The sequence below is a fragment of the Prionailurus viverrinus genome, chromosome B1, assembly GCF_022837055.1.
Source record: "Prionailurus viverrinus isolate Anna chromosome B1, UM_Priviv_1.0, whole genome shotgun sequence".
NCBI lineage: Eukaryota > Metazoa > Chordata > Mammalia > Carnivora > Felidae > Prionailurus > Prionailurus viverrinus.
The window spans coordinates 72,754,852-72,771,148 of record NC_062564.1 but is presented as its reverse complement, the minus strand read 5'-3'; the positions used below and the strand labels follow the sequence as shown (position 1 = coordinate 72,771,148).

Below are 16,297 nucleotides of genomic sequence, written 5' to 3'. Positions count from 1 at the left end.
AGTGTAAATATCACACTGCTGTGTTCTTTAGATTCCTCCAGATACATTTAGAATAATACAATAAAATTGTTTTAAAATATCAATATTTACAGGGTACCAGAGATTACATCTTTTATAAATATTTACATTTCCAATAAAAATTTGTAGGTCAACTTTCAAACGGGTCAGGCAACACTTGCAAAATTCTTCTAGAGTGTTTAAAACAAAAAACTTTGGAGGCTTCAAAATCTAGAGCACTGATTCTCAATGCTGGCTATGCACTAGAATCATTCAGGGGGTGGGGAGGACATTTAAGAAACACCGATGACTGGATGCATTAATGGCTTCAGGGTAGGGCCCGAAGCCCTGGATCCGAACGAAGGATCTAGAAGCAGCCCTAGTGCTGCTGATATCACTACTGCAGACTGCAGTTAAGATCATTCTCCTGGGGCACCTGCATAGCTCTCTGTAGGTTAAGTGTCCGTTTTCAGCTCGGGTCATGAGTTCGTGAGTTGGAGCCCCACATCGGGCTCTGTGCTGACAGCTTAGAGCCTGGAGACTGTTTTGGATTCTGTGTCTCCCTCTCTTTCTGCCCCTCACCCCGCTTGCACTCCATTTTTCTCAAAAATAAATCAACATTAAAAAGAAATTAAAAAACAAAACCAAGATCATTCTCCATCAGCCACTAAAGCCTCTGCTTGGCTGGTGCAGACGTATATTGCTGCCTGCTGTCCAAGAAATTCAGGAAATACTATTAATCGAAAAGTAAGCTAAAATGGTTAGATGATAAAATTTTGACTAGCTAAATGTGTGTTTTTGGAAATGCAAGTATTGAAAGGAAATATACTGAAATCTTCACAGCGATAAAATTGCCTCTTGGGATTGCAGATAATTTTTTTCTGTTTCTTAATACTTTCCTATTTTTTGTAATAAACATGATTTTTTTCCTAGCCAAAAAAATAAAAAGAATATACTCCAAATTATGAGTGTTCCCTTAAAAATACATTTCCTGCATTTAGTTCCACCCCAAAAGCCCAGTCACAAATAGAAAATCACATTATCAAAACTGCTGCTTGTCTTGCTTTGTGTCTCATACCATATGATCCTACATTTAGCAAGCATATAAAATGAATAACATTAAGAATTTTTAGACATTTTCCTTGGGTTTCTTTGGGATCATGACTTGATTTACTAATTAAGGATTAAATAATCACATAAGAAAAAATATAATAGGTACCACTTGTGAAATATGAGTCCTTATATTTATCAAGTTGTTACTATTCACGGTGATTATTTCAAAAGAAAATTTCTGCCCTTTTTTATCTCCATGTTTTTCTATCAATAAAATTATTTTCCTTTCATCTAATTCCAAAAGGTTGTTTCTTCAAAGGATGAGTTTTCTCTGCTTGCTGCTCATGAGGGCATTATCTCTATGGAGACCCACACTTGGAACCTGGAGGTTATGAAGATAAGGTTGTTTTCCTTGGAAGCGACCTAGTCTCCACATGGCCCTCTAAAGATATATTGGATTTTGTTTACTGAAACAGAATATAAATCAGGTTCTTTGAAGATCGAGCTCTCTGAAATAAGTCAAAATGCCTATTTGGTGTCCTGATCTTAAATTAATGTGGTTAAATTTCTGATTTTTCATGAAAGTAAGTAACAGTGTAGGATATATGTGCATAACATGGACACACACACACACACACACACACACACACACACGCACACATAGTAAGACACTGTGAATAAAGGCTACCAGCACTGTCACAGGGATTTTGTGGCTAGTCACTTCTTTTGGTCTCAGTTTCTGGGTTCTGAAACTTTCTTTGTGAGGGCTACTACCTTGAAATTATAGTCTATGTCCTTAACGCATTTTGTTTTCTTGTTCCCCCAATTCTAGCTTTTTCATGACCCTACGTACTTCTTGGTGTATACATTACTCTCTTGAGCTAGAGGAAAAGTGTGAATGGGGTGAACACGTGCTTTGGAGTCCTACAGATGGGGTTAAAACTATTTTTTCATAACTTCTTGATTAAACAGCCCTGGGAAAGTTATTTATGGTGCTTGAGGCTCCATTTCTTTATCCTTAATATGAGAACAGCAAAAATGATTATCTCCTAGAATTCTGAGACAATTCTTATGAAGGACTTAGTGAGTATGCAGAAAGCATTCAGTCCTTCTTTCTCTCACCCTGTCTTAATCTGTTTGGGCTGCTACAACAAAAATCCAATAGACTGAATGGCTTATGAAAGACAAAAATGTATTTCTTACAGTTCTAGAGACTGGGATGTTTAAGATCAAGGTGCTGGCAGATTGGCTTACTAGTCTGGGTGTCTAGTAAGAATCTGCTTCCTGCTCCATAGACAGCTATCTTCTCAGTAAGTCCTCACACAGCAGAAGGGATGAGGAAATCTATGAAGTTCCTTTTATAAAGGTGCTAATTCCATTTATGAGGGCTTTACCCTCATGACCTAATCACTTCCCATAGGCCCCAACAGATACCATCAGATTGTGTTAGGATTTAACATATGAATTTGGGGGGCATACAAACATCCAGTCTATAGAACCCTCTGCGAGTTTTAGAAACACACAGACTTTAGGTCTGTTATGTTTAAGGTAATTAAAGGTAAGAGCGTTGGCTCAGGTATTCAGAGAAGGGGTGGCATGGAAGAGCAGGAACAATTCTTACCCTGTGATGATGGAAAGGTCAGGAGACACCCCGACCCTCTGACACAGGTGCTTCCAAGTTTCACCTGCTTAATTTTAACTTCAAAGATGGGAACGGTCACAAATTGGATGGAATTTTTGTCTGGGCGCAGGGTCAGAAATAGAGACACTCCTAGATTGGCCAATTCTTCCACCATAATTCATTAGACATCTTCTCTCATTTTGCAAATCCTTTTCCTTTATGCTTCTCAGCCTTACCTATTAAATTTCTTTTGTCTTCTCTAATGCATGTTTACTGTCAGAGTAACATAATTCAGAAGCATAATTACAAAAAAAAACCAGAGACATTTTAGATAAATAAGAAGCAGGATCCATTTAATGTCCCTTGCATCCTGCTACACACTGACTTTAATATAAATATTAAAAACATCTCAACCGTAGCATGACAAAGGCTCAAACATATGAGGCATGAGATGAACATTATAATTGTCTCGCCTTATTACTTACCTAGAGCTTAAACTTTCTTTAATTTCACTCCAAATAATTTACCCATGGGTGATGCAACCATCAGTGGAAAAACATGAATCATTTAAAGACCTACCGAAGAACCTGAATAGAGATACTGTGAAAAACCCTTGAGGTCCTTTGGAAGAAAGAAGCAATATCAATCATAAAGGCCATCATCATTAAAATGATTATCCAGGGGGAAAAATTATCAATATTAATGTTTCTATGACAGACCCATAAGTATTTTTTTCTGTACTACAACATGCAGTATGTTCCCATGGCTACCTTTTGCTTGCCTGAAAAAAACCAGCTGATAAAGGGTGCTTTTCATCTTGCCCAGATTATTTAAATGCCAAATGCTAAATTATAGATATTTAAGTGATCTAAACTTTAGGAGTTGGAAGCAGCCTCTAAATTCAATTAAATCCTAATCATTTACTTTACTAATTACTGAAATAAAATGTTTTCTTTACAAATGAAGTCACTAATTGGGGAAAATGAATGCTAGCAATTTATTTTGATTTAGTCATATTTTTACATGGAAATAGATTGGTGGTTTTAAAAAGTTTACAGTAAAGGAGAAGCTCATTTCATTTTTTAAAACATTGCGATTTCATTTCTATTTCATCTACAAAACGTTACATAGTGAGCATGAACATGAACATGATACTTAGGTTGCATTTGGGTTCCAATCCCAATCTTAACTGTAGGTTGTTCAAGGGTAAAAATGGATCTCTTGTTTTCTTGCCTTTCTTGCTTATTGCTTCTTCATTCCATTGTTCATGATATTGGAAGGCGAGAAAGGAGAGAGACTCAAATGGTGATTTTTTTTTTTAGCACCTCTGGCTCAAATTGAATGTAAGGGGACATTGAAAACAGTAAAGATACGTATGAAAAGATGGTAAATGAGGGAGGCTGAGGACTGGGACCTGGATCATACTCACCGGTGGGTTTTCTATGGAAGAGAGGAGTTATGTCAGAAGTGAAGTTTTCAGAAGGCAGAAGAGTATAATCCAGGTACCTATGGGGGAGAGAAAAAATGAAATAGGACAGTTATAGACTAAACTTTGTCTCCCCCACTCCCTTCCCCAAAATTCCTCTGTCAAAATCCTAACTCTCACTACCTCAGATGGTGAGTGTCTTTGCAGACAGGGTATCTAAAGAGGTAATTAAGGTTAAATGAGGGCACTGGGGTGTGACTTAATTCAATGACTGGTGTCCTTTTTAGGGGGAGATTAGGGCACGGACAGACACATAAGAATGACCAGGTGAAGACAGGGAGAAGACACATGTCTACAAGCCATGGAGAAAAGTTTCAAAAGAAACCAGCCCTGCTAACACCCTGATCTTGGATGTTTAGTCTCCAAAATGGTGAGGAAATGAGTTTCTCTTGTTCAAGCCAACTGGTCTGCATTACTTTATTATGGCAAACCTAGTGAAGTGATACAGGCGTCATTTACGGTAGCAAATTGTTACATATTCTTTGATCGTCCCTCTATCCATAACTGTCACCCTAAACCTGACTCTACAAATTTTAGCAAAGTGACTAAAGTCATGAAGTGTTTGGATCCAGTGAAGCAGAGGAATGAAGATGAAAACACCATGAAAAATGAAGTTACACGCAATGCTACCCAGAGACAAGACAATTGCAGACAATTCTCAAGGTGGGCATTTCAACCTTTGGAGAAATCCAGAGGCCCTATTTTTCAATCAGAAAATAAAATGGGAAACTTCCGAACTCTTTGTGAAGTTACAGCTTGAGATTTATGTTTAACTTATGTTCCATTAAAGAACAACTTCTTAAGGAATTGGGATCCTACACATATAGACTTTCCTGAAGAATTTTGTTCTTGTGGTAAAGGTTATTGTCCTGAACTGAGGCATGACTTGTGGAGCAATGAGAAGGAAGGAGACAGGCACCTAACCTGCCAGATCAAGGAAGTGGACCTTTGACATCAAAGGAAGCTGAATTGTCATGGCCTGATATTCTCAACCTTATTCTGCAGTAGGGCTTTTGGGCTTGATATTTGAAAGTAAGGGATAAGATTTTTATTGATCTAGTTATTGGCTTGAAACAATATTCTCTTGACTGTCCCAACATTACAAGGTGGGGCATAAGAAGAATCAGCTCTCCACAACTCCCCTTTCAGTAAAGAATGAACAGAATGAATCTCAAACAATGAAATATCCATCCTTGGGTCTTAAGCCAGCTGTGTCTCCATGACACTGAAATGCAATTGTTGTAAACTAGGTTTGTGGTCTGAATGATTGTAGGAAGCATAGCCTCCACATGGAAATTGGTTTGACCTGAAAGAAATTTGGGTGAAGCATACTGTGTCCATTGGAATGTTTAGGGACGACAGATTTATGATACACCAGACAAATCTGTTCTGCCGTACTCTTCTCAATGTGATACTATATACATCATACACTATAAAGCCTTACACAGGGCTCCTTGATGAACCCAACAAATTGGTAGGCAGCAGCTCCATTTAGAGCATCAGGGTGACAGTGTTTGCATATGCGAATTTTTTTCAATTCTGCTATTAAACCAAACTCATGAAAGTCAAAGTCACCAGTTCTCCCGGAGTTGAGGACAACTGAGTAGAAACAGAACAGCCATAGCCATCAGATGTTCAGGGTCTAGCAAACATTGATTTAATTTTTACCTCGAGCTTCTGTTAGCTTTAACTTGGAAGCCTTTGTTTTTAGAGATGAATCTGAAAGTTTGCTATCCCTCCCTTATTCATTTTAGGGTACTCTCTGTGTAGCCAGGTGCCTATAAACATTCCATTTTCCTCTAAATAAATAAATTCTTGTAAACTTTGAAAGGAAGCAAAGAATAATGGGAAAAACAAAGTAGGTTTGGAGTTAGAAACACCACTGTTTCCCAACTTTGCCATTTGTGGGTTAAATTTGAAAATGTACTTAATCTTATTTTCCTCATCTGTAAAATGAGAATAATAGTCATCCAGTTCTTCAGGTTGTGATGAGGAACATTCAGTGATGTAATGTTTGAAAGCACTCAGTGTCATGTTGAGCACATATTAAATATAAAATAATTGATAATTGTTATCATGGACTATTGGCTTGGTCCATTTCGGTGTACCAGCAGGTCTGATTTGGGGGGTTTCTCTTATTCTTTTTGATTTGATACAAGCAAATGTTTTCAAATTTTCTCAAATTATAATGCCCTTATGTTGTGGGTGAAATAAACATTAAAGTTTTCTCTTAGTCTATATCACAGCAGAGGAACATTTGCATCATTATTCGGAACTGTTTATTCAGTGTCAGTGAAGACAGTTATGTCACATCTGGTCTCTGCAAGACGGGAGATGATGGAAAAGTTGTGTGTGATCCCTAAGGTTAGGTAGCATACATTTTGTTTCTGCTTGCCTGCTGTGTGTCCAGACAGGCAGCATTTTGGTAGTCTTTACTTTTGTCTTTAAAGAAGGAATCTGGCTTAAAAGGCAAAGCAGAGACACTTAAAATAGCTTGAAAACAAGAGGAAAGTTAACAACAGCAAAGCACTACGTTACAAGAGAAATGTAAGTATCAAAAGGAGACAACAAAGCTCCGAATCTAAGAGATTCCTGGAAAGGGTCGTTTGAGTTGAATTTGAAACAAGTGATAAACGTGGACTTGTCATGGGAGAACATAAATAACATTTATTGAACACCTTTGAATTGAGAGCATAACGGTAGGTCTGTTTCTTCACTCAGTCATTTCATTCATGGTTTATCTCATGTGCCAGTCACTGCTCGAATATGGCTTGTTTTGTCTTTCTTTCAGAAATTGAAACTCTGAGAAATAATTAACTTGGTCAAAGTTTCACACTATGTGGCAGATCTGGAATCGAAACCCAGCTGTTTGACCATAAACCAAGCTCTGCTTCGTAACATGTGAGCTCTTTGAAAAGAAAAAAAGTGATAGACCAGTGCCATAAAGAAAATTTTCTTCTCCTTAGTAAATCCTTCAATCTTCCAGTGATAAGGAGGTCTCTTTATGTTTTTACTTATTGGATATATTAGAGCTAGATCTGAAGGGTGAGAATCAGTGGCACAAGATTGGTGAGAAAAATAAATTTCCTATGATAAACACGGTTTAAAAAAATGGAACTATAACAGTTTTCTACAAAAAAGAAATGCTAACACATATGCTTTCTAAACAAAATTTATAAATTTCAGCACCACAAGTCATCATTTTATGGAAACCTTTTGATCATAGTATTCAATTTTATGGGAAATTCTTTGCATTTCTCCAGTAAACAGACTTAGAAACTCAGCTTTATGATAAAATAGCAAATAAGTATACAAATAAGTATAGCTTTAATTTAAGTGCCATGGTAATTGGTATGTAAACACTCTCCAATCTTAATTTCTTGACTCTCTACATAAGTATCATGTTTAATCTAACACTTTATCTTCTCTAAGCTCTAGTACAAATAACATTATTATCATAATATCTCAGTAAATTTTTCTCATTGACTGTTAACTGAAACTTATGACCTTTGGTTCACATAGAATTTTGATCATGAATGAATGAAACATGTTTGGGCTTTAAAAACAGGCTTATAATATATACTATATGTGTGTATAAATAAAACTATCATCCATCTATGTATGTATGTATATATGTATATATGTATGTATGTATGTATGTATCCATCCATCCATCCATCCATCTTTCTATTTATCATCATCTATCCTGTCTCCTCTCCTTTCCCACTTCTTCCTACCACCCCTGTTTTCCTACTCTTTAACATCCTCACAAATGTCCCTCTTTCTCCCATTTTCCTTTGGGTTTCCTCCATGGCTTCAACTCTCTTTTTTATTTTTCCTTTCTTATTTTTATTTTTGTTTGTTTTTTATTGATCCTTCTCCCTCCTTGATATAGATTTACTTGAGAGTCTTCTGCTCTTATTTATAATACTATGAGGTAACAATGCAAATATTACCTAACGTGAGTTAACTAGATCCTTTTATAGATTTTTGTTCCATAAAAACTTTTTGGCATTTTTAGTAAAGAAATGTAATTCTTATATCAAAATTTCCAAAGATAAGAAACTCCCCTCAACATAAAGCATTGTCACAAAGGATAAGGAATTACATAATTTGGTAAGCAGCAGGAGAGATAGGCAATTTGGAAAGAACTGTCTAATTCTTAAATGGTTTTATACAGCTTATGTCTGAGACCTGCTGGGTTTACAAATTGGTTCATGCATTCAGAGTCTAACCTTAGAAATCCTTCTAGAACAAAGATAATCAGATACCAGACCTCCTGGACTGTCCAGGGTCAGTGGGTGAGATCTAAATTCTCCATATATTGACTTCAATTAAAGGGCAATATGCATTTTATTCTTAATTTAACTCTTATATGAGATGCTGATATATGGAATTATTATTGTAAATAGTATGAGTACTTGAGAAATTTCCTAACATCCCCAAGCTTTATTGTTTCATCTCCAAAATTCGACACTATGGGGTTGTTGGATGACTAAAGTAGATAATGTATGTGGATGGCTCAATTAGTTCCCAACTTATCAGTAAATATCACCAGTACTGATAATGATGATGATAAAAACAAATTCAAAGCTCTGGTACCCATGTTAGGTCTTCATATAATAAACATTCCATGCTCTTAGTTTCAGATATTCAGCTTTCCAGATATCTCATTGTGGATGCTCCATTGGTATCAAAGATTCAAGTTTATTTCAAACAACTTGTAAACTTCTATCCCTCCTTCCAGAACTTTTCACCAGATGATACTCACCCATCATCTCCCCCTTCCCAAACCTGTGCACCTGATTGCATTCCTATCTTGGTGCTTGACATCCCCACAATGCCATGAATCTGCTCCTTCACTCAGAATCATGGTGTCCTCCTAGGTTTCCCATGGCCTTTCCTGCCACTACCCACCCCTCCCATATAAGATCTGCCTAATCTACCTGCACATGAAAAGAGTGACTACTTCCTGGGTTCTTTTTCCTTAGTAGGCACTATAATAGTTATGTTAGCTCCATATCACACTTAATCTTTTCAATAGCTCTTCGGTTTACAAGTGGAGAAGCAGTTCACAAAGCCTCCAAAGACTGCTCATTCCACAAAGCCACACTGCCCCTTGTAAAAATCTCTTGCTATCTCCTGCTGTTCTCCTTTGATGTCCGTTTTTATTTCCATTGGCCTATTTCCGAACTTTTCTTTTCCATGTGGCCTTCTACCATAGACTCTTGATGGGTGTCCTGCAATTTTGCCTTCCTCCAGTCCATGCTCCACAAAACAATTGTTCAGATGTGCACTTTATTTCTTGTCACTTTCCCATCCAAAATCTACTCTGTAGTAGACCTTAACTGCTTAGGGTTCCTAAATATCCACCCTCCTACCCCCCCCCTTTTTTTTTTTTGCTTTTTAGGCTTCTAGAGTTTTGCATGTGCTGTTCCCACTTACCGAAATGTCTAATGTTGCTCCTGCTCTGCTCAATATCAGGTGATCTCTTTAAGAGGTTCTCAGCTCTGGCTGTATGTACGGATCAACAAATATCCTTTTCAAGGTATTTTAAAAATGCCTATTCCAAAAAACAATGTGATTTAATTGTCTAGGGTGGGTCTGATCTTGGCATTTGTTCCAAACTCCCCAGATGATTCTAATGTGCTCAGATGCTCCTTCCTCTTATGTTCCATTTATGTACTGTGATTGCCTCTATTATAATATTGATCACTTCTTATTATAATTTATTTTCAAGTTTAATTTCCCAACTACAACATGAACTTTTAGAAGGCTTGAGACCACGTCATTCATCTTTATGTTCTCTGCACTTAGAAAACAAATATTTGTTGAATTAATGATTCTGTTGTCGGGCTCTGGGGGTATATTTATTGTGCCAGGTACAGACAACACCTACAAACCTTACATTTGTGCATTGAATGAATTTTTATTTTTCTCTCCTTTGGTACCTTTAAATTTAAAAGCAACTTAACTTATGTCAGATTCTAGAAATATTAATTATTTTTTTTTTAATTTTTTTTTTCAACGTTTATTTATTTTTGGGACAGAAAGAGACAGAGCATGAACGGGGGAGGGGCAGAGAGAGAGGGAGACACAGAATCGGAAACAGGCTCCAGGCTCTGAGCCATCAGCCCAGAGCCTGACGCGGGGCTCGAACTCACGGACCGCGAGATCGTGACCTGGCTGAAGTCGGACGCTTAACCCACTGCGCCACCCAGGCGCCCCAAGAAATATTAATTATTTTGAACAATTTTAGTTTTTAAAGCAATAGAAAAATAAATCTTAAGGAAACTAAAGTAAGTAATCAAATGTGTTTTCTGGGTGAAAAAGTTGATTAAAAATTATACATATTTCTGTGCAAAAACACACCAGCAGTTATTATTGTCCACTCATCTCTGCCATGTTACCTAGAATTTATCACTATCATATTGATCCTTTTTGAAGCCTCTACATCGTTATAAAAGCGACTCCAGAAGCACTTATTATTCATTCATTTATTTTTAAGCTTTAATTCACACTTGTGATTATATATTAAGAATTATATGTCAGGGGCACCTGGGTGGCTCAGTCATTTGAGCATCCGATCTTTGATTTTGGCTCAGGTCATGATCCCAGGGTTGGGGGATTGAGCCCTGCTTCGGGCTCCATAATGAATGTGGAGCCTGCTTAAGATTCTCTCTCTCTGTCCCTCTTTGTCCCTCCTCTGCTTGCACCCATGCATGCATGCTCTCCCTCTTTCTCTCTCAAGTAATAAAAAAAAAGAATCAAACTTCATATTGGAGATTCTGAATTTAAGACCTTACAGTGTACTTCTAATGCTTTCAGTTCTAAACTGAAAAACAAAACAAAACAAAACAAAAAACAGCTCATCATTAGCTATGTTTATTGCAACACCATTCTTAGACTTTAAACTCAGATTTACATTTTAATCCATTTGATAGCAAGCTAAGTAATATGCCATCTTCAATGAGGACTGTGAACTCTGGATGTTTTAATATGCAAAATGCAAATTCCAAAGAGCATAATTTTATATTTATTTTCTGTGCTTGCTTATTTTTTGGAAGTAGTTAATTTTAGTGCAGATACGTATTTTTCCTTAGCTCTGCTGTACCTCAAAAAATGTTCAAATGCATTTCTAGTAGTTAAATTTGAACAAACAGAATCTTCTCAATTAGAAGAAAATACCATGTATGTTATTATAAAAATGTCTTGCAGTTAGAAATAATGATAATTTATCAATAATTAAATTTTTCAGGGAGACAGCAGGACAGAGCCACACAAATTGTCATCCTGGGTTTCCTGATAATGTTAACTTTCGTTTCCCTGTGCACTATTGGTGGGAATGCTAACTGGTACAGCCACTGTGGAAAAGAGTGTAGAGTTTCCTCAAAAAGTTAAAAATAGAGTTACCCTATGATCCAGTAATTATACTCCTGGGAACTTACCCCAAAAATACAAAAACACTAATTTCAAGTTATACACACACTCCTATGTTTATTGCAGCATTATTTATAATAGCCAAATTATGGAAGCAGCCCGTGTCCATCGATAGATAACTGGATAAAGAAGATGTGATGTATACACACACACACACACACACACACACAGTGGAATATTATTCAGCCATAAAAAGAATGAAATCTTGCCATTTGCATTGACATGGATGGAGCTAGAGAGTATAATGTTAAGTGAAAAAGTCAGTCAGAAGCGGACAAATACAATGTGATTTTGTTCACGTGGAATTTAAGAAACAAAACAAGCAAAGGAAAACAAAAGAGAGAAAGAGACAAATAAATAAGCAGATCTTAACTATGGAAAACAAACTGATAGTTACCACAAGGGAGGTCGGGAGGGGAGATGAGTCAAATAATAGGGGATGGGGATAAAGGAGTACACTTAACACGATGAGCACTGAGTAATGTATAGAATTGCTGAATCACTATATTGTACACCCCAAATAATATGACACTGTATGTTAACAATGGAATTGAATAAAAAACTTAATAGAGGAGCACCTGGGTGGCTCAGTCTAAGCGTCCGACTTCGGCTCAGGTCATGATCTCACGGTCTGTGAGTTCGAGCCCCGCGTCGGGCTCTGTGCTGACAGCTCAGAGCCTGGAGCCTGCTTCGGATACTATGTCTCCCTCTCTCTCTGACCCTCCCCCCGTTCATGCTCTGTCTCGCTCTGTCTCTCTCTGTCTCAAAAATAAATAAACATTAAAAAAAAACTTAGAAAAGAGCAAAGTAATAAAGGTAATAAAAAAATTAGGCCAACTGAGCCTTAAGATTTATATTGACTCTAGCCATATTCTCTACAATCTCCTCTTTCACCTCGGGCTTTTAAGTTTATTTTGCCAATATCATTTATTTTTGCATGTAATTGTTTCCTTGCTGACCATAACTAAAGAAAACATTCTAATTTTAAGAACCATCTCAGATCTTATCGCATACATGAAACTTCCCCCAACTCCTCAATGTAGGCAGGGTGGATCATTTCCTCCTCAATGCTCTTACACCACTCAGTTCATTCTTTATTGTAGAAACTATATAGCTTCGATACGGTTATTGGTTTAGGTGTGTGTCTCCCCCTCTTGGAACATAAACTATTTGAAGATGGATTACTCACCTTTACACAGCCAGAATCCGAAACATTGTCAGAGACATGGTAGTTGACCCAAACTAAAAATAATTATTACATTCAAATATTCTGCAACACCCCTCCCCACAAATACGCATAAAAAAGATACCAAATGCTGTTTTTACCCTATTTTTTCTAATGTCCTGAACTCTTTAGTTTATGGAGTTTAGTAAATGGAGAAGCCACTTAATTCCTACCTGAGACATAATGTAGCACTGACAGTGAAATCACTACTAGGCTGAAGTCACTACAAAAGGGCAATTGCTAGAGTGGGTTTTATTTCTCTGGATGGAGCAGAGGGTAATCATGGCATAGTACTGGTTTCCTAATTTATTTTTTGCCATGTGAACTGAGAGCTATACAAGGTGGAGGGCTTCAGAATCTACGTTGGTTGACAACATACACCATGGGAGTGAAATGATCCCTAAATCATAAATGTAATAATTAAGAAGTCATTATTGTCCCCTATTATATGCCAAGGTCTATAAAAGATGCTGGATGATAGTGAATATCTCTCCTTTTTATTTTCTTTATTTTTTCACCCTTGTTTTAGTAGTTTATTCCACATTCCTTCTGGGTCTTGCCTTAATTTTTTCGCTTCAGCTTATATTAATAAAATAATCCCATTTTGATTTATTTTCATGCTTTATTAAATAAAATTAAGACATGATAACACTGGCATACTGAAAAGCTGCTGTTTCCCTTAGAATTTTGAAAACAAATACATTTCTTAGGCATGTTAGGCTCTTGCATTTAAGTATTTAACAATTATTGGGGCGCGTGGGTGGCTCAGTCAGTTGAGTATCCGACTTCGGCTCAGGTCATGATCTCACAGTTCGAGAGTTTGAGTCCCACATCGGGCTCTGTGCCAACAGCTCAGAGCTTGGAGCCTGCTTTGGATTCTGTGTCTCCCTCTCTCCCTGCCCCTCCCCCTCTTACACTCTTTCCCTCTCTCGAAAATAAACATTTAAAAAAATGTTTTTGAATTTTAGCAATTATTTAATTTACAAGTCAATTTCTCCTCTCAGCAAAACTGCTTTCTGGTGCTTTCCTATCCCATTCCTTCCAAATCTTATCACCAAACTTGTTACTGAGTACAATTCTCTACCTCACATACAGTGGGTGATGTGTGAAGACATACTTGTGTGAGCATCTTCAAAATCAATTCTTGTTGGCTGAATATAGGTAAAGGTAGTAGGGTGTAAGTTGATATTTATAAATGTCCCAGTTGAAATTTCCATGGAGGCATGGAGGGACTTTCCTTAAACCGGACTGAGGCACCTTTGACATCAAGGCTAAATCTTGAAAGATAATCAAAGACTCAATAGTACCAGGGTGCCAGTCTCTTCAGAAGAACCTCACTGAAGATAAAGGAGAAATCCTGCATCTACAGACTTCTAAGAGTGGAAGTAAACCAGGAAATCAGAAGTGTTTAGGAATTTAAGAATGGCTGACCAATAAAATACCTCAGAAAGGCACCCATGGGAATGAACACTGCTGTATCCAAGATGCATTAATGATAGGATTTGGAATGTGTGAGACTGAAGATAGGCTGGATAGGGAGCTGCTCTGAATGATGTGTCTCCATCTCACGTTGTGCATATGAGTTGTGGTTTGTGGCTAGTTAAAATGAATGTTTTTAAAACTATGCTGACTCCAGGTTATTGTACTAGCTCTCTATTTTGCTGAGAATTTGTGCTGTAAAACCTTATGTGGCTTGGATTTGGTCTTACTCTAGTAGCTAGTCAATTTCTCCTTTCTTTTCTATTTGCAGTCTTCTTATAGTTTATGGTAGATTTTTACAAAAATAGTTACCGTAAATTCTTATCCTATGTCTATACCTTTTGCTAGTGCCTTTCCACACTGACCCTGAACTTGCCCATGTGACTTAGTGACCCATAGAACATTAGGTAACTTGAAGGAAACATTATGTTGAAAGTGCTTGTACATCGGGGTTCACCCTCTTCCTACTCTTGAACTCTGCTATGTGTGTAAAACTATGCTAAGTGTCAGTGTGAAAGGCCATCCTTGGTAATACACCCACCAGCTGCCTTTCCAACTGAATGCAATGCTTGAGAGGACTCAGGAGAGATCAGTTTATTTTCAGTGTGTCATAGATTGCCACCCCAGATCAAAGAACCACTAGCGTCGTCTACAAAATAGTGAGCTAAAGAAATGGCTTTTGTTTTGAGTGACTATGTTTGGGGTAATTTTTTTTTGCAACAAAAGCTAACTGATAAAGAAGGTGATACCTAGACTCGGGGTGTTTCCATAACCACCACCACCACCAACAACAAACACATGACAGTGGCACTGGAAACCATTCAGGGGGCAGAAGCCATAAGATACTTTGCAAAGTCTGGAAGATTGGCAAGCCAACTGCTAGTGGAAGATGGAAAGATTGTGACATGTGTTACGTAATCTTATGAAATAACTCATAAAACTCTTGCCTAGGGTAATTTAGAAAATAAAACATGGGAACCTTGGCAGGATCATTTTCAGAGAGAGTTTAAAATTCCATTGGCTTCTTTTAGTTGTCTATGAAAGTGACAGGGAAAGAAAGATGAGCTCTAAAGAAAGAACGGATCAGCTTGCAAGAAGAACTTATGTAGAATGTAGAGGAGGTAGGGTGTGCTGGATTAATTGGTTTTCATTTGCAGTCTCTCCAGCCAGTAACAGTCCCAATGCAAATGAAAACCTAAGAGTGTTTTAAAAAGTCAGGACACTCACAGTAAAACATGGTCTCTTCATCAAGATCAAATCAAGAATACATCTGTAAGAACCTTGTTAGGACTCTAAGAAAAATCTAAGGTGATGTCTAGTGGAACTTGTCAGGTAGATAAAGGACTTCAAATAACTCTAAATAGGACTCTAAAGAGACTCTAAATAACATTGCCTCATAAGAAGCCTGGAAGGCCTGTCTTGAAAATAATTGTTGGAATGACTTTTGTTAAAAGATGCACAAAAAGCACACAAATGTTTGAAGGAAGTTGTATCAGCAAAAGGACTGCTAACTTAGACTAAAAGAAACTGAGTCATTTCAAATGAAGAAGAGGTCTCTGGACTCTCAAATTTCTATTGGAGGCAGACTTAGAAAGTTACTCAACTACCAACTTGGGCCATTTACTTTTTACAGAAAAGGAGGATATATCAGAAGGAGAAGCCAAAAGCCAAGAGGGCAGAGCTAAGAGTCATAGAGAAGAGATTGTTTGCAAAATGATGGCTAAAATTCCTATTCCACTCTTAGTTCTTCTTGGTAGTTCTTCCCACACTGCCTTGGGGCTTGTCATGTGACTTCTTTTAGTGGATGTGACATCAGAAAACTTGATCTAAGTAGAGGCTTAAGAGTGCTTATTCATTGGGGCCTGTCCTTTTCCTGATCTTGGATCTCTGCTTCGTCTACATAAGGAAGTGTGGCCAACCTATTTGATGAGTAACATTTGGCCTAGACCCTTGTCACTCTACGTGCCTCCACCAACCACTAGACCTCTGAGTGAGA

At 37.4% G+C, this 16,297-nt stretch overlaps 1 long non-coding RNA gene across 1 annotated transcript in view; it reads right to left on the bottom strand.

Annotated features, from left to right (window-relative positions):
* The window catches only part of LOC125164533 (uncharacterized), an 80,521-nt gene that overhangs the window by 31,163 nt on the left and 33,061 nt on the right, over positions 1-16,297 (bottom strand). The window contains exon 3 of the long non-coding RNA XR_007151800.1: positions 4,101-4,177. This is a non-coding gene — a long non-coding RNA (uncharacterized LOC125164533). The remainder of the gene's footprint in view (positions 1-4,100; positions 4,178-16,297) is intronic.